This window comes from Eumetopias jubatus, unplaced genomic scaffold, assembly GCF_037043125.1.
Source record: "Eumetopias jubatus isolate StellerSeaLion01/CBP00866 unplaced genomic scaffold, mEumJub1_p1.0 scaffold_17, whole genome shotgun sequence".
Lineage (NCBI taxonomy): Eukaryota > Metazoa > Chordata > Mammalia > Carnivora > Otariidae > Eumetopias > Eumetopias jubatus.
Window position 1 is genome coordinate 2813991 of NW_028274823.1, and position 18625 is coordinate 2832615.

General features: G+C 49.3%; 2 long non-coding RNA genes across 2 annotated transcripts in view; both read right to left on the bottom strand.

Moving 5' to 3' along the window:
- Nucleotides 1–18625, bottom strand: part of LOC114221847 (uncharacterized) — a 458960-nt gene that overhangs the window by 173704 nt on the left and 266631 nt on the right. The window lies entirely within an intron of this gene.
- LOC114221846 (uncharacterized) lies at nt 398–9327 on the bottom strand. Its single transcript, XR_003611819.2, has 3 exons — nt 5643–9327; nt 1158–1247; nt 398–1054 (listed from the first exon to the last, which is right to left on the bottom strand). It is a non-coding gene; the product is annotated as an uncharacterized LOC114221846 (long non-coding RNA).

The window sequence follows — 18625 nt, forward strand, 5'->3', positions numbered from 1 at the left end:
GTATGAATACATATATGTCATATATCTAAAAGCTTTCCATAGAAACAGAATTACTCGTTATAAAGTTTAACAGCTTCGGGATAGCACTTAAGGATCCTAGCACCTAAGGGAAAATGAAGATTACCCTTCATCCACGTTACCTCTCCCGCCCAGGAACTTCTTTGAAGGGTATGTTTCTGACCAGAACATTCACTGGGATCCCAGGAGTGGGCAGATATGAAACTGATGTAACTAAGGGTTGCTGAAACTAATATAAGAAAAAATATAAGAAAGAAAAGAAAATCCAAAACATTATATTCAGGAAGTTCTATCAGCACTTTTCAATTATAACCAGAATAGTCTTTTTTTTTTTAAAGATTTTATTTATTTATTTATTTGACAGAGTGAGAGAGGGGACACAAGCAGGGGGAGCGGGAGAGGGAGAAGCAGGCTTCCCGCGGTGCAGGGAGCCCGATGCGGGGCTCGATCCCAGGACCCTGGGACCATGACCTGAGCCGAAGGCAGACACTTAATGACTGAGCCACCCAGGCACCCCTAACCAGAATAGTCTTGACTCAAACTCTCACATAAATTCAAATCATACAACCACTACCATCAAGTAAGATTTATATGTTACTGATTGTGCTTCCCTAAACACATATCATCATGCGTATGGTGGGGTCTCTTTTCAGGAGGCTGTGATTTCATTTATGACTCTCTCTATTCCCATGTGCTTCTTCTATTCCTCAACACAATGTCTGGATTTCATGAAGCAGCATGAAAACAAGTGGTTCACAGGATCTGACGGAGGTCAATGAGAGACACAATCCAAATGCTGTAGGACATCAGGCTTTGTGGCGATCTGGAGAATCTCTCAGAAGAAGTTGCCATCGGGGAAAGATCCCCTAACTCAGGCAGGCACATGTAGGAGTCACTGCACTAAAAGCACGTCCCGAGCACATACTGGGTTCATGCATGACCCTCCACCGAGCAGCCACTTTGTTCCTGAGCTCATGAGCATCTTCTGTAAGATTTTGTAGATGGGCAAGAAGTGGAGCTGACTGCCCTAGCCAAGCTGAAGGATTGAAGGCAAAGGTTAACTTAATCGCCCATAAAAGAAAGAAGTCTTTAGCATGGGCAGCTGGTATGGGAGTGGGGACAGCTAAAGAGTACCTTACCTGTGTAGACAGACAGTGGCTTTACTCCCCCATCCATCTTGCTGAACATGGTCAGAAAAGACGACACAGGTGAGGTCTCAGGAAGCAGCCCTAGCAGAGGACAAATAGATCTTAGGCTATGGGTCTGCTTGTTTTGATTTAACAGAATCACGCTCTGCTTGCAAGCTCAGCAAAGGAAAGATGAGTGGACTACTTCAGGGTGACAAATTTGAATACGTCTCTAGGTCATGGTGGCTTTTGATAGCAGAACACCAAAAAACGGCAAGGTCACCAGAGTTGGACACTAAGATCTCAGTGTCTAGAGAAAAAAGGAGATAAGATGATGGAAAGATAGAGAGGTGATGGATGGATGGATGATAGGTAAGTAGGTGGATGGATGGATGGATAGATAGATCGTTAAGACAGAGATCTGTATAGGCTCCATCTGTGGTTATTGTATTACAAATATCTCCCACTCTGTTTGGAATCTGCCTCTTGATGGTTTCCTTTGATGGACATAACTTCTTTATTTTAACACAGTCCGATTTCTAAATCTTATCCCTGATGGACAGAACTTTCATTTTCATTTTTCCTTTTACATTGTACCAGCAGATTGGCATTTGTTTTGTTTATGTGGTGAGGCAATACTGAAATTCATTTTTTGCCCACATGGATATCCAGTTGATCCAGCATCACTTATTGAAAAAAGCCAGCTTTCTATCTGCCTCCAGCACCACCATTAAATTAAATCAAGTGTTCATACATATGCTTAATTTTGCATCAAGACTCTACGCTATTCCTGTAGTCCATCTGACACTGTTATTAAGGGCAAAGCTTTTCGATTTCATTTTCTGGTATTGGTTGGTAGTGTATAGAAATACAGTTGACATTGAATTCAGTGTCATTGCTGAATGAGTAGATTAAATCCAGTAATTTCTCTATATAATTTTTAGGAATTTTATGCACATAAATACACCATCTCCAAATAGCGGTGGTTTTATTTCTTACTTTCCAATTACTATAAATTTTATTTCTTCTTCTTTCTTAGTGCACTGGTTAGGAACTCTAGCATTTTCCAGAAGTAGTAAGAGGACACTCTGGTCTGTTCTCTGTTCCCAGCCTTATGTGAAGAATTGGCTATCTCACCCTCTAATACAATGGTGTGTATGTGTAGAGGGGGTGATTTCTGGCCCCTTTATCAGGTTAAACTATATATACTTTTATTTCCTTGTTTCCTAAGAGTTCTATTAAATGCTTTTTCCCCCATCTGGTAAACCATCATGAGTTTTCTCTTTTACTCTGATAATATGCTGAATTACATTAGTTGACTTTCAAATGTTAAATCAATCCTGTGTTTTAAAATAAACATCACTTGGACATGACACATTACCTTTTGTATGCATCGCTGGATTTGGTCTGCTAATACTTTGGGGTTTTAAAATCGACTTTTGTGAATGAGGTTGAACTCAATTTTTCTGTTCTTACAATGTCTCTGTCAAATTTCAATTTTTCACATTATTTGACTTCTCTGAAAGAAATTGGGAAGTGTTTCTTCTTTTTCTATTCTCTGGAAGATTTCATGTAGGGTTTGTGTGACTTGGTCCAAAAGAGTTTGATCGAATTTGCTGGTAAAACTATGAACATAGAGCATATCCTGTGTGCTTGTGTGTAAAAATACAATTATAAATTTGACATTTAACTCTGATAAGAATATTTAATAAGAATATTCAGATTTTCTGCTTTTTCTTGGGGCATTTTTTAACTTGTGTTTCCAGGATTTTGGTAATTTCACCTAAATGTTCAAATTTATTTCCATAAAATTGTTCATAATGGTTTTCCTCTTATGATCTTTGTAGCGATTGCAATATATTTAGCAATATCCCCTCCTCTTGGGTCCTGATATTTTCCTGATGTCATCAGGGATTTATCAATTTTCAAAGATTCTTTTCTTTTTTTTTTAAGATATATTTATTTATTTGAGACAGACAAAGAGAATGCGCTGGTGAGAACAGGGAGGGTAGAGGGAGAGGGAGAGAAGCGGACTCCCCACTGAGTGCAGAGCCCAACACGGGGCTCGGTCTCATGACACTGAGACCATGACCTAAGCCTAAATCAAGAGTCAAACACTCAACAACTGAGCCACCCAGGCTCCCCTGAAAGATTCTTTTCAAAGAACCAGCTTTGGCTTTGTTAGATCTCCAGATTATATATTTATTTTCTATTTCATTACTTTATATTCTTATATTTATTTCCATCATCTTACTTTCTTTGTATTTAATTTGCTTGTTTAGGTCAGATTCTTTGATGATTCATTATTAACTTTTATTCTAATATATACATTTAAGGCTACATTTCCTTCTAATTAGAACAATTTAGCTCCAGGGGCACCTGGACGGTGAAGCGCCCAACTCTTGGTTTTAGCTCAGGTCATGATCTCAGGGTCATGAGATCAAGCCCCCTGTTGGACCCCGCGCCCAGCAGGGAGTCTGCTTGGAAATCTCTCTCCTCCTCACCCTCCCCACACTCATGCACACACATGCTCTCTTAAGTAAATAAACACATCTTTAAAAAAAAAAGAACAATTTAGCTCCATTAACCACCTCCCAATTTATATGCTCTTGTATTTTAAGACTCTATATTAAAAACACATAAGATGTTATTATTACAACATGCTTTTAAATACACCCTCCTATTTACCCCTCCCTCTGCTCTTAATTCCTTTCTGTTTCCCTGAGCTTCCATCTGGAATCATTTTTCTTCTGCGTGGATAAAATTCATTGGTATTTACTTTGCTCCTGTCTTTGATGATTCTTGTTTGTGTCTTGTTTGTCTTTATTGGGCTCCTGTCTGAGAGCTACCATCACAGCGTGTGCGAGTGCAGGAAGTCCCCTGTCTTCCCTAGACCTTCAGACCTGCGTGCACTACCTGCTGAGCTTCATCGTTCTGTTGAAAAGTCAGCTGTCAGACTTGTTGCTTCTCCCAAAGTAGTATGTGGGCTTCTTCTTCTTTTTTTTTTTTTTTTGCTTGCTTTTGGCTCTTTTTAAGATGTTCTCTTTGCCTGTGGTTTCAGCAGTTTTGCTATGATGTCACTAGTACTCACAAATCACCTTAATCCAATCGGGGTTGAGGGACTGAATGCTAGTCTGTGTGGGCTCCCCTACTTCTGGTGTATCCTTTCTCTCAAGCTGTAAACTTTTGAGGTCCCAAACCAAAGCCTCGGGGTTGCTGACACACTTGAAATGAATGCACAATCTTACAATTTGCTTTCTATCCGCCCTTCCTCTTCTGTGTTCCTGTATCTCTTTCTTGCCAACTTTCAGATTCATCAAATACTTTCATTATTCTACTTGTTACCTGTTGGCTTGTTGCTTAATTATTCTTTTGCAATGCTCTCCATGCTTGTCCTGGAGATCACAATTGGCACCCCCGAGTTACCAAAGTCTGACTCCACATTTTGGCTTCTCCGACCCCAGCACCTACTGAAAACAGCCTCTGAGCTGCCACTTTCAGAAACCCATGGACATCGCTAGGGTAAGATCTGTCCCGAGGACAGACTCAGCCTTCTGTGTCTCTCTCTCCACCCCCAAAATTCCATAGTTCTCCAGTGCTTTCAAAGAGAATTTTCAGCTTCTTTCTCCAGCTCCTCTAGCCTTTCCCAGGGGGAGGGTTGGTCCAGACCTAGGCTGCCATCACCCTGTGTGGAAACTAGGTAGTCATCACTTGGATTGACCCTTCGTTCACCTCCAGTTTTTTGTTTTCAGATGCCAGTATACAGAATATTTATCATGGAGGACTTTGGACCTACATCATAATATCCAAGAATTATAACTAAATTCTTACTATGTTTGACACCGGCCTAAGTACTTAGTCCCACAATAAGGCTTTGAGTTGGGAGTATTGTTATCAGCTTACTATACAAGTCATAAACTTGATGCACAGAGAACCTGCCAATGCCATATGACATGGCTGGGCAGTGGTGGGAAGGAACCTGCAGGGTCTGAGCTCAGAGTCTCATCTCTCAACCACTACACTACACTGGTTGGCTGGGAAACAGTTAAACATTTTTGAAAAACCACAGACCCTCGGATGGTAAGGTAGATGGCAGCATGAAGTTAACAGACTTAAACCAATGCACTTGCCAGAGGGAAAGAGCCAGAACATGGGGAGAGAAGGTGTTTTGATGAGCAGCCTCTAACCAGAACAGCAAAAATGCACATTAATAAGAAGGATACTTTTCTAAACATACTGAAACTCTGAATTCTAGAAATGCCGTGGGAGAGTTCAACAGCTATACTCTTGAGAGCAATAAAACCATATTTATCTGGGTTTAATTCCAATAATATTCTCAGGAGGATGATGCAAGCCCCTCCAGTTACAAAACCACATGCCCCTGGGGGCAGGGTTCACAGAGCGTCTTTTCTTCTGTTATCCACAAGGGAAGAAGAGGATCCACAGAAGGAGGGAGGGGACCCAGCTGGCACAGGGAGAGAGCCAGCGAAGGCTCACCGCGGTCATCTGACATCTTGGCTGGCTCCGTTTCCCAGGGTCCCAGCAGCAACAGCAGATGTCCTGGGGGGCAGGTGCCCCCAGATGGCCTCGCTGCATCCTCCCACTTTGACTGCAAGCCCAGGTGGCGAGGAGCTGCGTGCCGTGCCAGCAGGAACCCACGTCAGCACACGAGAGGCTTGCTCCCAGCCTCCAAGCCAGGACATAACCTAGAATGACTCAGGTTCCAAGAAGAAGGTAAGCCCATGGACAGGGGAAAGGACATTAGCAAGGAAATCATCACGGCCATCTTGAAAATCCCATTTCAAATCTCCCCAAAAGTGCCATAAACTGAGATGGAGTCAAATCCAACTTTTTTACCAAAATGAACAATCCGGAAATGAGTTCTATGACATTTCCCTGTACATACAACATGGGCGGCTGATTACCCTGACTCCTCTTGGTTGCCCCAGCTCCTGTGACGGTGGTGTGCAGTATGACTGCCTCCTCCCAGGAAGCCTGCAGGCCGTGGGGGACCTGGAGGGTCAGCAGCCAGGTCCCAGCCTCCCCTGCTAGCAGAGTCAGCTGCTCACAACATGCAAAGGAGCCCACCTTCAGGAAAGACCCAGAACCCCACCACGGCCCGGGGACTTCGGACCTGACATTTGCTTTCCCACGCTATCTTGCCAATGCTTTCAAAATCTCCCGGTTTTCCTATCCCAGACCCGAGGTAGCCTGAGTGATTACTTGGGAAATTACACCCCAGTGGGCATCTTTGCTTTTGTGCAAAACACCCACAGTTATGCAGATACACATGTAAAGCTTGGGCCTCAAGGGAGTGCCGCTATTTGAATTGCTAATAGTTCTAATGCAGCTGTGTCCACGGTGGGTCCAGTGACCACCACCTGCCACGTGCCACCCTCGGCTGAGAGCTCAAAGCAGTGTTGCTGCTCGAATAAAAGAATAAAAGCTGCATTGAAAATGAAAATTGAAATAACCGACGTAGGAGCCTTGATTTAATGAAACGCTTGCATGTTTTTCATTTTCCGATGTCAATAAACAGTATGACTAATACAATTACACAGCCTTTTAAAAGAATAGCAACTGTTTTCCCTATTTTATTCTAATCATAATGGTCCATTTCTGAAAAGCCCTTAGAAACCTATTCTGGAAGGAATTTTGCCCTATCCAGAGAGCAATGCTCTTCCACTGTTTCTCAGGCCAACAGTTTGGCTCCTGGTCAGACACCTCTCAGGGAGGCGTCTGTGTGACCAGGCCCAGGGGCAAAAGGCAGCTTTGTGCACAGTGAGGTCAAGCGGAGAGCTGGGGCTCAACTTCCTAGGAGAGGGGGCTGTGAGGCGCCCCTGAGGGTTAGAAGTCTACCTCCTGAGGAAGGGAAAGCAGATGCCTCCAGATTCCACCCCAGTGGCACCTGCAGAGCTGAGTTCACCTGCCAAAGACAGCCAGCAGGCCACGGTCTAGAGAGCCCTCCCTCTTTCGGTCATGTCCTCCCCAGCTCTGTCCTCTGGGAGCTTCCCTCCATTTTCCCCCTCAGTGCGAGGAAGGAGAACCACAGGGGAAGTTTCATGAAGGGCAGCACCAGCTCCCTCCCCAGTTGGGGTGGATTTGCTTCCTCACCCTTGGATACTCCTTCCTTGCGGAGAGGATTCGGGACCCCACTGGACCATAAGCCTAGAGCAATGCACCCGCTGAGTCAGCTTATTTTTATTCCCACAGGTATACAAACCCCCGTTGGTTAGCTGTGCCCATGGCTTCCACAAGGCTGTCAGCAGCTCAAAGCAGCCGAGGATGAGCATGACCCAGGACGAAAGCGGGACTTCATCTGAGTTTCCCAGAGCTAGAGATTCCAAGTGGCACCATGAGACCAGGCTGGTGCCCACAGAGGCAGCCAGCCAGCGAGAGTCCATGTCCTCAGCTTGGCTCCAGCCTCCCCCAGGATGAGCATCTGACCAGTACTTCCCTCTTACACACCACTTACTCTCTCCTAGAGAGTGTGGTCCTAGGAGGAAGAGAGGCAGGTAGCCCAACAGGAGTTTCCAGGTGGCTAAAGCCAGTCTAGCAACCACACCAAAAACCTGCTCCCCAGGAGGTCAGAGTCCTGGGTAAATGTGCAAACACGTCCTTGCAACAGTGTTGATTTGAAAAATCACACCTGCGAGGTGCCTGGGTGGCTCAGTCCATGAAGCGTCCGCCTTTGGCTCAGGTCATGATCTCAGGGTCTTGGATCAAGCCCCATGTCAGTCTCCCTGCTCAGTGGGGAGCCTGCTTCTCCCTCTGCCCCTCCCCCTGCTCATGCGCTCTCTCTGTCTGATAAATAAAATCTTTAAAAAAGAAAAGAAAAATTACAGCTTCATAGGTGCAACTTTATTTCCTTGTAAGCGTCATCCCAGGAATCTTATCAAAAATAGCTCTCTCTGCTTTTCAAGCTTTCTCAAGAATGAAGGCGGCTGCTGGGCCGCCCCAGACAACATGCAAACACACAGGACCAGAGCTCCATGCACCCCTCCCCTCCATCCCTTCTCACTCTGAGGACCCACGCTGCCCTGGATGTGGAAGCCCCTCTAGAGCACAAAATAGCATATTCCAAATGCTTCTCTCAGTGGTGCTACAGAAAGAGCAAGTCATTATCATCATTCTCTCTCCCTATATTGTCAGAGGTTTGGGGTATCTCTAAGATTCTTACCTTCATATATAAAATATTTCAGAAAAATCAAATTGCCCCTTGTTAACCGAATTTTGGCTTGAAAAATGTCATATGATAATTCAACCCTAAATAGCAGTTCAGAGCTAGAAAAATAACTTTAAAGTATGTATTGAATTTTTCTAGAGTCTGCTTACTTTTACTGGTATATTAAAATTATTTCTCCCTGAAGCGGGAACAAAAATTTCACAAAATGTGAATGTCAGGACACTTGAACTCAATAAATTCATTTCTATTATCCTTCTATTCCTTCCCTAGGCCTGGCCATCACTCTGCTCAAGAATTAAATCAAGTAAGAACCACCGCTTGTTTAATGCAAGCTCTCACCTTGGCGGAAAGCTTATGGTATTCTAATGTACTATACATTGAAAAAAATTTTCTTACAAAAAAGCACTATAACCATCACAGCCGCTAAATTTTCTCCTGGAAAAAAATGCATTTTTAAGTAAGTGGTGTATTTTCTTCCTTCTCCCTAACTTGAGATTTCCCTTGGTAAAAGTCAAGAGAACAGACTTCCAGCGTGCATATCACTAAAGGATCAATCAATTTTCTGGAGGCATTTTTCTCCGTGAGAAAAGACCATCCTCGCTATAATCATTTTGGATTTTTTGCATGACATCACACTTGTTTCCTAGGGAAAAACTAAATACGCAAGTTCCATGAACTGAATACATTTTACAGCACACTACCTTGAGAAGGCAATGGAAAACATTTTAGCATCAAAGGCTGGCTTCATCTATCAATGAGTGACATTTTAAAAACAAAGGAGGAGGAAAATCTAGACAAAGACCCAGTTTACCTGTCCAATTAAGGTAATGAAGAAGGCACTTATGATACGGAACTCCTGTTAGTTTTAGTCCTTTTTTATAATGTTCTATAGATGTGTCTATTGGGAGAAGCCAGGGTGTAACCCAGATTCAAACGGGCTCAGACCCTCGGCGAGTACAAACAGCAAGATGGTCTTTCTCATTCACACTGCGCATCCTGTGTGGTCCAGTGTGGCCAAGGGGCAGCACGAGCCGCTCGCACCTGCACCTGGACCCACCCATTCCCCGCCCAGAAATGACATCACTTCTGTCAACCCACTGGCCAGAACTGGTCACATGGCCAAGCCTGATTTCAAGGGAACAAGGATATTTCCTGCCTGGAAGGTCTCCCAAAGGACACAGAATCCTGAATAATACTAAGCACACCACTTGCCTTTGTCTTTACCCAGTGATGGACCCCAAAACCTGATACAGAGACATGCAGTTCTCAACACCAACCACCTGTTAGTGGTACAGGGAAAGCTTTACAGGGCCCGTCCCAGATCAGCACACCCCGCATCTCCGGGGTGGGGCCCAGGCATCCGTGGCCTTTCACAGTCCCGCAGGTGATTTCAGTACACAGCCCTCCGGGACGTGGCTCAGCAGCACCCAGCTTCAGCCCCAGCTCCAGCCCTCCCCACTGCAGCAGGAGGAGGGACTAGACCGGCCGGATTTCTAAGGCTCGGGATCTCAGCCTCAGCCACAGTGCTGCTGAGCACTGCCTATTCGAGTACCCGTCTGCCCGAGTTCGGATTCGGTGGCATCCAGAGGGGGGCTGGAAATCTGCATTTGACTGCTGACCCCCTCCCCGCCCCCACACACACTTTAGAATACACTGCTAAGGAGGTTCCCGTCTGTGATGGTTAATTTTATGTGTCAACTTGATTGAGCCAAGGGATGCCCAGATTGTTGGTAAAACATAATTTCTGGGTGTGTCTATGAGGGTGTTTCTGAAAGAGATTAGCATTTGATTGATCAGACCAAGTAAAAAATACGCTCTTCCCTGATGTGGATGGCATCATCCAATGCACTGAGGGTCCATCTAGAACAAAATGGAGGACATGTAAATGTGCTCCCTTCATTTGGGCAGGGACATTCATCTTCTGCACTTGGACATCAGCGCGCCCCTGACTCCCTTGCCTTTGGACACAGACTAGAACTCACGGTGCTGCCACCCTGGGTTCTCAGGCAACCAGACTCAGACAGAACTACCCCACCAGCCTTCCCAGGTCTCTAGCATGCAGATGGCAGATCGGGGTGGGGGGGGCGGAGGGCTTCCCGGCCTCCTTTATAGAGTGAGCCGATTCCTGCAGTAGATTTCCTCTTAGGTTTATCTAAGCTTCTACATAGTCTGAACCACAAACTGCCAACAGGCTCTCCCAGAGAAGGCAGCCGCTTCCACTATGGCCAATCCAACCCTTCCCTTGCTTCGCTTCCCCAGCTCCTCTACAGAAACCCCTCCCCGAGCTCCTGTCGGGGGAGAGCTCCCAACCACTTTCGGTTTGCTGCTTCCCACTATGAATCGAGGTTTGCTCAAACAAACCCTTGAAAAGCTGCACTGGGCCACATTTTACCTTTTGACAGCACGTTGCCAGTGGCAGAGGGGACCAGAGCAACCAGGAGAGAGCATGGGAATGACAGACGAGGAGGCGACATGCCCATGGGGCCAGCGGTCCACACTGGAATTCATGCATTCCTACCCTATATAAATATTTCCCAGCACTAAATGAGCACAATACTGGAAAATATAAAACTTGATTCTTCCTTCCCCATCTCCCCCTTCGAGGGCAAGATTCTGGAACACAGAGAAGAGGTTCAGTGCTGAGATTCTAGGAAAACAGAACAAACCGCTTCCCCGCCCCAGACAGAAAATGCTGTTTTTGCCACAGGATCCAAATAATTTTTCCACCATTTCTGGGTGGAGAGCTGGAAGCCCATTTCATCACCAACTCTGGAAACGATCCATCATTGTGAAACATTACCCCAACTCCCAAGCAGGAATGTCTCCCAGATGCTCACATCACCACAGCAAACAGAGTGGACCATTGCTGGTCACGCAGGGCCCGTGGCAGCCGGTCACCGCAGGCACCGGCGGCTGGGCATGCACCACACAGATGGCCAGGCTGGGAGCAGATGCCCACGAGACACGTGTGGGCAATGAGGAGCTGGATTAGCTGGAACGCAGGCGGGTCGGTCCCAGTCAGGCCATCGTGCTTTTAGAAAGTGTCACCCCTCCTTACGGAGACCGGTCTTCATCCAGCATTTAGGAAGGTTTCCTGCCACACCAACGTGATGGGCACTGAGGGGACAGGGAGAAGCCCACATCCCCATGCAAGAGGCCCCAGCCCTGAGAGCACCGGGAGAGGGAAGAGCCTGCCTGGTCCTGCTCAAATCCTGTCCCTCTCCTGCGGCTACATCACACACCCCCTCACTCCTGGAGGACACGGCCCATTCCCAGCCTCCCCAGGCCTCTAGGTTTCCTGACATCCTGCAAAGGGAGGAGAAGAACTCGGGTTTCAGGGTGAGGAGCTCTCCCACAACAGAGAGAGGAAATCTGGACCCAAGGTCCAACAGAGGAAATCAGGGGGCGTTCCTGGCCACGTCTCAGGCATGTACTGACTTATATAGACGGGTGTGGGCAGAGGAGGTGGCGTCCAGAGCCACGTCCTCTGCTGACCCTGCACCTGCCCCTGCTCAGAGGGCCGGAGGAGGAGTCTGTAAGCCTCACTGTGTGGTCCCTGAGGAAGGTGCTCCCCCTTGGAGACTGGGGCACCCTGTCCCAACCCGTCACAGAGATGGGAAATCCCGAGACAACTCTCAAGCCAGCACTCCACTCCTCGGCACTCCCCAGCTCTGGAACATCCCTGCCTGCCTAGTGAAACCCCAAAGGCACACCCTAAAGGATGCCTCTCACTCACTCCCACCTAGTGTCTCCTCCCTGGGGCCCCACGCCTCTGCTGGATGCTTGTCAGACTCTCAGTGCCACCTCTGACTGCACCATCAACTTCGCCCACATAATTCACCGTGTGCTAAGCCCTGACATTCCTGAGTCTGCTCAATGTCTCCTACCTGTTCCGTCCGTGCCTCACCTGCTCCCACTCAAGGGATTTTCCCAACCTCTGCATTTCCCGTCCTCATCTGCCCAGCCCACACCCACCGGATCCTCCTAATAACTACAAATATCATTCCCCATGAAAGGGCTCCAGACTCCCCAGCCTAGCTTTCAAGACTCTCAGAACAACCCCGAGGAGGTCTCCCCACTCTCTGCCCTGGACTGCCCCACTTGGTCTGCATGCGCAGCCCCCTCCGCCTCCCCTCCATGCCCCGCTGCCTGAAAGCCTGCCTCTGATGCCCGCCGGAGGAAGTCCCGCCCACCATCCCCTTTCCAGTACCATGGCAGGACAGACACCTGAATGGAAAGCAATTAAAATAGTGCATAAGATGGATGTTGCTTGAACACGAACCCCCACGGACAGCCCCAGGGAGGGAACGTAAGGGGGTCTCCCCACGTAAAGATGGGACTGCAGAGGGTTTGCATTCTCTCAAGCCTAACACAGGGGAAGGAGGAAAAATTGTCCTGAACCCTACAAGCCTGTCCCCATGCAAGTCTGCTGTCGGAATTCACACTGTTCCTAATCCACAAACGTCAGGCAGGAAATTTGAATTAAGTTGGTGCCCAGGATGGAAGGAAGAGGTAAATGTGGAGCTTCTCTGGAGGAAATCGATCTCAACGCCCCTCTCAAAGGATCCCACAAAGTTAAGGGAAGGGAGCAGCTCATCTTCCAACTAAGGAAATAAATCCCCGTGAGTGAGAAGTGGCAAAAGCGACAGAAGCAGGCAGGAAAAGCTTATGATGGATACTTTAGAGAAATGGAAGGGAAATATGGGAGCAAACAGCAGAGTTAAAAAAACAGAATTTCTAGATACGAAAAATATGATGACTAAAATTAAAAAGTCCTTGATCTCCACGTCCAGAAAGATGGAGCAGATGTGCCATTCCTCCTGTGAAGTGTCATTACCCCCAAACCCCACCATTATCCATAAGCCAGTACAGGAGGACTCCGGAGGGTGGGGAGAAGGCAGCCTGACAGGGCCCTGAAGAGCCGAAGGAGAACTCTGGGTTCCCCTTCTCCCGGGTGCGAAGCCGAGTAAGCCAGCCCCTGGGACACACCAGCAGGAGAACACAGGAAGCCCAAGAGAAGCTGCTCTTGCCAGTCACAGAACAACGAGGGAGGTCTCCATCCAAACGGAAAACCGATAGACAAAATGGCTTTCCTCCAACCACAGGGAACAGTGTGGGGTCGCACCTCCACCCAACCAGCAAAGGCCTGGGGGGAGCCGGGATGTCCACCCCCACTGGGGGTGTCAGACCAGACCCGGCAGAGAGTCAGGACTCTGTGCAGCATCCAGCCGGAACAAGGCCACCCCTCCTCTCTCCTGGGGACCACCCCCTTGAGGGGGCCAGTGGACATATACCGGGAATCTGGGGCTCACCCTCTCCCAGCAGTAACAACACAGCACACCCCCTAGAGCCGTGCACCCGCCTCCAGCTGTAACCTAGTCATCGAAGCAAATGAAGAAGCCCAGCCTCCTCTCAAGGGGAAGACAATCGAGCTCCACCTCTCCAAGGGACAAGTAGCAAAGAATCCAGATATGTCTTAGGACCACCACAATGTCACAGATAAGAGCAACAAAATTACGAAGTAGTAACATAAATGTAACAAAATATTCACAAGCCTCTTGTGTAGAAAGTTAGAAACTTTACAGAGAGACGGTAAAGACGATCCAGAGAAGCAGAGATATAAGCCAGACTCTTAGAGAACCTCAAGATCCCGAGGTGATTATCTCTCCTCAAATGGATCTACAACTTCCGTACAAGTCCAGCTAAAACCCCAACACATTCATTTTCTGTATGGAACCTGCAGATTATTCTAAGTGGTCTATGGAAGAATAAATGACTAAGGATAGCCAAAACGCTCCCAGAAAAGGGTAACGCGGTAGCAGGGGTAGATCGAGGACTTCCTTGACCCGATATCAAAACGTATCATGACCCTACAAGCATCCTGTCTTTGGGGAAGGAACTGAACATGTTGGAGGACCTGGGGGTGAGGAAGATGCCCACCCACCCAGCCCCAGCCCCGCGGGGCAGAGTGCAAACAACGGCATCCACTTTCCAGGAAGCCTGGCATCACCTAATAAGTTGTACGTGTGCTGGTCAAAGCCCCCCAGAAAATGGGCCCTCGGGGTCCATCCTTGAGAAACTGCTGCCCCACGCAAGGGAGAAGCACAAGAACGCCAGAGCCAGTGGCAGCCTCGCTCACAAGGGCTGACATGCCCGATGCTCCAGTGACAGTGAGTGGTCCGCCCAGACAGGGAGTATTACCCAGCAGTAAAAACAGACCAGCCAGACGCAGGGATGTAAATGAACCTCAAAATCACAACACCAATCAAAGAAATAAACAACCTCCAGACTGTATAATCCCATTTCTAACTTCGAGCAGAGAAAAACTTAAATGATTTAGCAGGAAGTCTTGAGCAAACAGACGCTGAGAACATCTAAGGTGCCAGAATATTCTGACTTGACCCTGCGTGTGCTTCGTTTCATCGTGATTTTCTTAACTGGGTGTAGAAGGTTAAATGGTGCCCCCCCTCAAAAAAAAGATGTGTCCAAGTCTTAACACCCAGTACCTGGGAATCTGACCTTATTTGGAGAAAGGGTCTTTGAGATGTAAATAAACAAAGGGTCCCAAGATGACATCGTCCGGGACTAGCCAGGTGAGCTCTAAATGCGATGACAAGTGTCCCTGGAAGAGACAGAAGAGGAGATGAGGCAGAGGCTGGCCCCCCACCCAGGGCTATGGGAACGTGAGGAGGCAGGAAGGATCCTGCCCCGGAGCCTCAGAGGGAGGCTGACACCTTGACTTCTGTTGTTTTAAGGTTCTCCTAGTTAGTAGCCATTGGCTGCAGCAGCAGAGGAAGCTGATACACTGGGCATATATGATTTAGATCGTGCTGTGTGTGTATATTTTAAAATAAAAAGAAACTGCTCACTCCCTCCTGTCCTTCCAGGCAGCAGCTTAAATGCTGTCCCCCCTCCGCCATCAACCCCACCACCAATGGCCCTTACTCTGCAATAAGCCCTGAGCGCATGTTCGAAACTCCATGTTTTGGCTTCTCCTGCATATATGAGTAAATGCCTCTAATCTTCCCTGTTAGATGTAAATACCCTCGAAGACGCCGACCGACTCATGGGACATCTGGTAGCCCACATGCTGTCCAGAACAGCGTCTGGCGAACGGCAGTGCTCAGGCAATACTGATGAATGAATGAACGAATGAATGAATGAATGTCAGCAAACCTCGACGAGGGCCACACCAGGTCTGGTGAGCCCCCCGTGCGTATCAGATGCCAGGGGCCCTGGAAGGCCACACCTGGCCCCTCAAAGGCAGCCTGGAGCCGGTGGGCAGCAATCCCTGTCCGACTGTCCCGTTTCCAGCCGCGTGCCCAGCCCTGCCAGCTCCTGGATCTGGCTCCCCTTCCGGGATGCTGGTGCTCACCCTTCAGCAGGGTGTCTGCCACGCTGACCCCGGCCATGGACTCGGGCTCCGATCCTCCACATGGCCCTGCAGCCTGGCAATCACTGCCATTACCAGATGCTTCCCGGGCATCGAGTCCTGGTTTGAGCCAGGTCTCCACCTTGTTAGGCAAACTCTTCCTCTCAAATCTCGTCAATCTGTGGCCACTTGCAGACAGAGCGTCTGGAACCTTCCTGGCGTGACCCTGCTATTTCCATGACCGGTATGAGACCCAGGAGTAAATGCACCATGAATCAGGAGTGTGCACCACAGTCGGTGTCCGATGCTGCCCAGCAGATTCCTGCGAGCAGCACGCAGGGTCCCGAAGCTCTGCGCTTCCCAACTGCTCACTGAGCCTGAGTCTTCCAGCGTCAGCCAGTGCACGGTCTTAGGACGAGCCAGAGAGGCTGATGCCACAACTTGCTTCCCAAGGACACCGAGAGCCCACGGCTGGTGAGAAGGGGCCGCAAGCTCAGGACACCGGGCACACTGCCGCCTCAGTGTTGGGTACAGGGGCTTCGGTTCCCCCAGACCCACCCCGTCCCTTCTCGGCAGGCTCCCTGTAGCTGGGCTCCCGCCCCTGGCTCCCGGAGGGCTCAGCCACTCACTGGAACCCCGGGCAGGAGATGGGGGGGAGGGAGAGGAGTGAGGCTGGGTGTTTATCCCCTCTCCCCACCCTGCTCTCTCCCTACGGGATCCCTCGGGCTGAATGCTCTCCTGGGGGGGGGGTGGACTCTGTTCCTGAGTTCTCGCTCTCCCTCCCCCCCCCGCTCCCTCTCCCTATCTGCCCCTCTCCCTCCCTCCCTCTCCCTCCCTCTCCCTCCCTCCCTCTCCCTCCCTCTCCCTCCCTCCCTCTCCCTCCCTCTCCCTCCCTCCCTCTCCCTCCCTCTCCCTCCCTCCCTCTCCCTCTCCCTCCCTCTCCCTCCCTCCCTCCCGCTCCCTCGGTCTCTCTCTCTCCCTCTTTCCTTTCCACTCACTGTGTTCGCTCTTCTTGTCTCCTCACCCTAGAGTGCAGACAAGCCTCACAGCCCCAGCTCCAGAGCACTGCAGCATCCTTGGGTTTTCCCCATACTCTGCCCACATTATGTTATCCTGCTGCTAAACTCCCCTCACATTACTCAGTCTGTTTTCCTCCAGGACCCACAGCAGAAGGGCCACCGCGCTCCCAAAGCAAACCAGGTAAGGACGCTCCACAACCAGGTACCAGGACTTACAGACCCCAGGCACAAAGAGCCAAAGGGCCAGACCCTGACGTAGAGCTTGCAAGTGGTGGGGGGCCTCTGAGAACGGGGTCCGGATGTGCCACCCCAGGGCCAGCTGCCCGGGACTCCATCTAGGCCCTCCCCCAACCCAACCACATGAACCAGGAGAGCAGAGCCTCCCAGGCCCACCGGTCTGCTCCCCAGACGCCCGTGCCCTGGAAGGACTGAACGCGCACATGGGCTCCAGCTGCGACCAGTCCAGGCAGCTTGTGTGGCTGAGCGATTATGTCAGGCTGGACTGCAGGTCGTAAAGTATCAGCAAACCGCCGGTGCTGAACCTGCAGCCAAACTTCGAGACGTGAGGGTGGCTGGTGGGTGTTGGGGGCGCTCCCTCAGGAGGAGAGCAGAGTGGTGCAGGGGTCGGCTGGGACCCCACATGCCCCTGCCCGGGCGGCACAGCTCCTAATATGAAAGTGATGACACTCAGCTCTGGGGTCTGGGGGCGTAAGTGAGGGAATTACAATAAAAGATTCTATTTTGTCCTTTGTCATTGATTTTGACCAGAAAGTCCATGACTTTACACACATACAATTGTCAAGGGGCTCCCTTGTCTAGACACTGCTTAGGAGAGAGCAGGGGCCAATCCTGGACCTAAAACCTGCCCGGTCTGAGCATCCGTCTAACCCCACAGAGCAAGGATCCTTTCTGAGAGTCATCAGGAAGGATTCCCACCAGGAATTCTGGTTTCAGGACCCGGGCAGGCCTGCAATCAAAATCACTCTCTCCCTCAAAGGTGGGTTTCTTGGGCCCAAAGTCACTGTCGGTTAGCAGAGGTCGGATGGTATGTTCCATTTCATGGGGACGAGTTCCTGGTGACCACGACTTCGGGTACTGAAGGAAAACACTTTCCAGAGAGACGTGGTGTCGCATCTCCTCTTCCGAGGAGACCAGATGGGCCCAGCCCCTTGGGCAGCCCCTATAATCGAATCTACGCAAGCTCGTCGCTGGAGTGCTAAGTGTCACTGTGACTTGCCCAGGACTGTGCACGAGGCTGTGAGGATGTAACAGTGACGGATGACTGCGTCTGAGCAGCCATACCGGACGGTCTTGGAGCACCCCATGCCCACAACGGCATCCTGAGGCCATTAGTGGGATTTTGGTGTTTACGCTTGCTACATAGTCTGATTATGACCTGCTTAAAGAAAAGAGTAGCAGAAGAGAGATACAATGGCTTACAAATATGGAAATTACGTCCCCAGAGATTATACCTGTGTCAGAGAAGATTATTTTATCCAGTAAAATAGATTAGAAAGAGGGGAAGGCCAAGAGTAGCAACGATTCACTGGGCCCTCACTACGCGCCTGCAAGTGCTTAAAATGTGTTGTGTAATTCATCTCAATTAATGCTCACGAAAAGTCCATGAGGCAGCTATCACGGACATTCCCATTTTACAGGGGGGCAACAGAGGCACGGTGGCCTGGAGTAGCTGCTCAGGTGGCAGAACCAAGTTTTGAACCATGGCCATTGGCCCTGACCACTCACAGGTTTAACGCGCACTGTCTGCGGCCCAAACCCTGAAATAGCCCAGCACCTTCCAGGAAGGCCTTGGGTGCTGGGCCTCGGCCAGCCACAGCGATGGGAGGGGCGGTCATGCCCAGAGCCGGCGTGGTGCTGGTGTCCTTGAAGCCACGACACCAAG